The following is a 3,365-nucleotide window of genomic DNA, read 5'->3' as shown; positions in this document are numbered from 1 at the left end:
GGCCACCTAACCTTCACATCCCACTCGCTTCTCTTTTTTCGGCCAGTTCTCCACCTTGGCACCGCCTTCGTCTGCTTCTCGACTCCTCTGCCCGCTCTGGAGCTTCTTTGCTTTGGCCTTCAGCGGCTTTATTTTTGCCTCGCCTCCTTCTGGCCCCGCCGTCGACCTTCGCCTCGCTTACAATCAGCCCGCAGCCTGCTCTTTCTTCTGCTATAGCCGGCCTTGCTTCCACGCGGCCCTTCAGCTGGCCTTTGCTTTCGGCCTTCAGTGGCCACGTCAGCTTCGCCCATTCTGCTGACGACGACACAGGCCTCTTCTCACCACCCGCCTGGCCCTTTGCACGCTCGGCCAACCCTTCACAGCTCCAGCTCGTCAGTCGCCTCCACCCGCCCCTTCAGTGGCCAGCTGTCAGTCAACTCCGCCCTTGGCTTCGCCTTCGCCACCCCGCTTTCTCTTCAGCGTTGAGAAAATCTAGGTGTGAGCTGCTGTACTCTACTCTTGCTGCTTGGACAAGAAGACGTTGAGGACAGCCATGTGTTCTGCTCTTGCTGCTACTGTTGGTGATCGGGATTCAGCCAGGAAGAGAAAACAAGCTTGAAGAAAAGCGCCTGATGAGAGGCGATGTGGAGAGAGAAGGGCTCAGCCTTCTTACTGAGTAGCCGCCTTTTCTTAGTAGGTGGCACTATTCTGCGTGAGGGAAAGCAACAGAGCAAGTGGAGTCTTAAAGAGCTCCGCCTCCTTCGCCTTCTCTTCACAGTCTCTGCTTCCTTAAGCGGCCTTCACACTTGAGAGCCTATGGAGCTTGCATAAGCTATGGAAGAGCTTAGCAACACACCTAATAGCATTCCGCAATGCTCCATGAGAGCTACAACCCGTCACAATGCATGGTTTCTTTGTGTGTTTTTAAAAAAAATATATATATAACAAAAATAAAAAATAAAATTTGCGACCTTATCCGGCCCCTCCTTTGTCTTTGTAATCTACCTTTTTTCTCTTCTAATCACTAGCTCTCCGAGATTCCACACTCGTGCTAACCCTAAACCTAAAAACAAAAAGAAATAGTGGTAGTAATGCAAGCTTCTCAACTGGTTTTGAGTCTTCTCCCCAGCAGCGGCGCCAATGGAGAGACGGAAGACTCTCTCACTTGTAGCATGAGTAGTATGATCCGTGTGTAGCTCAATCCAATTCAGAGCTAGGGATTCAACCCGTACCAGTGCACGAAAGCTTATCCACGAATGGAGAAAATGCTATGAACACCACTACCTTGACATAGACTTTACACACACAACCTCAATCTTGCCATAACTCATTCACTCATCATCCCACTCATTCATGCATCCCATACAAGAAGAAAGCTAATCTAATGCATACACAAGCTCAAAGCATACTTCATTCTTAAGCTCTTACTTCCCTAGCACGCACACAAACCTTGAAGCTTAATGGAACTTAAAATAAACATGCATTCGCAATCACTACTCAAGCAATGCCTTGCCCATGGATAAGCTACAAGCTATGGAGAAGCTTAAGCTTAAATACACTACCACACAAAGCCTAATAGAGAATCCACAAGCATCAACAAAGAAACATGCACACTAGAGCATTGCTCATACAATAGTTAGATGGGGAGAGAGAAGAGCTTGCACCTCTATGAAAAAGAGGGAGAGCTAGTCTCAAGAGAGCTCAAACATGAGTGTAGCCCAATGTGTGCCTAAGCTCTCAAATGAGCCACTTTTTATACTAAAACTCCTAAAACTCCCAAAACTTCCCATGTGGGATTATTCTTAAGCCCACTCCCACACTCATCTACAACTTGGAACTCTTTACAAGAGCCCTAAATAAGAATGTCAAGTCTCTTGTTTTCCTGCTTGCATCTTTGCGTTGCATCCTTGCATTGATCACCACTCGTCACGCAATAGGGTTTATTTTCCAACTCCCTTGTTCAACAAATGGCTAAAGAGCAGCCTGCTTGCATCTTTGCATTGCATCCTTGCATTGATCACCACTCGTCACGCAATAGGGTTTATTTTCCTGCTCCCTTGTTCAACAAATGTCTAAAGAGCAGCCTGCATGGAAGTGGTGGATGATGAATGATGGTGAGCACTATGCTTTATTGCGCAACCTTGCGATGAAGGTTCTAAGTCAGTGCTCTTCAAACTCAGGCTCAGAAAGAAACTGGAGCATGTACAAATATATTCACAGTACTATTCGCAATCGACTTCTCGCAGATCGAGCAGATTAACTTGTTTACATGTATTGCAATGAAAAGATCTTGCGAGACATTGAAAGCGAAGCGTATGAAGAAGATATGCCTAGATGGATGTACGATTGTGATGATGTAGGAGACGAGAACTTTGATGTTGGACGTACATCGTGCAATAGCCTTGAGATGATAGAAGACAATTTGGACATTGACTTAGATGAGCTTAATTTAGCAGATGAGAGGGTAAACGGTGAAAGAATTTTGGAGCAAGATACTAACATAGAGGAAGAAGCCATTTCATTAATTTCACAAAAAATACTTGTACAAATGATTGTATTTGGAGAAATTATCAATACAAAAGTAGAATCTATGTCTTTCTTAGCTTTCATCTTGAAATAAATTGCGAATTCCACTAGGAGTTGCATCTAAAGGTCCTGGTGGTTTATATTCGCTAGCCATGCCGAACACTATATAAATACCTTGATTTATTGGGACACTGCACAATGCACATGTGGAAGTACTTTGCATTTGCCTCACTAAACATATTAAGTGGTAGTAGTGTCCACAGGGTAGTATATACTGGCCGCTCCACCCATCGAATACTTTGTAACATACAGGACATTGGGGGGTGGAGGAACTAGTAGCCTCAACAAAAACTCCCACAAGATCAGGATGTATCAAAAAATGAGAGATGTGGTTCCCTTAGTGCACAGGAGCTATACGTGAAGAGATGGTCTGTACATCTTGGCTGATCTTTGTGAGCTGCTCTTGAATCCCTCTATTGGCCGGGGGAGGAGTTGACACTTGAGATAATCGTACAGCTTCTTTCTCCTTCTCTGCTAACTGTGTCCCTAAGCTTTCTTTGACCTTGTTTAACTCCAATCCAGTGCCCTCCACCATGAGAGCAAGTTCCTCCCTTGGGAATGTCACTGTCTCTTCACGTATGTCGTGGGTGTTGACAGTGGCCTCTCTGGAGGCAAAGTCCACTGGAGTTTCTAGGATAAATTGTGCATATAGCATCTTAGCAAAATAGAGTGGAGCGTCGGGGTTATGGACGACCGTACACCTCCAAGAAAATGCACTCGGCATTAATTTTGATATCATTATGAGTGCAACGCGAAACCTTCCATCTTCCCTTCTTAATCTCGCCATCTGGACATGGCCA

The sequence above is a fragment of the Cibotium barometz genome, chromosome 39 (genome assembly GCF_041138505.1).
Source record: "Cibotium barometz isolate CiBa-2024 chromosome 39, ASM4113850v1, whole genome shotgun sequence".
NCBI lineage: Eukaryota > Viridiplantae > Streptophyta > Polypodiopsida > Cyatheales > Cibotiaceae > Cibotium > Cibotium barometz.
This window is presented reverse-complemented; position numbering follows the sequence as displayed.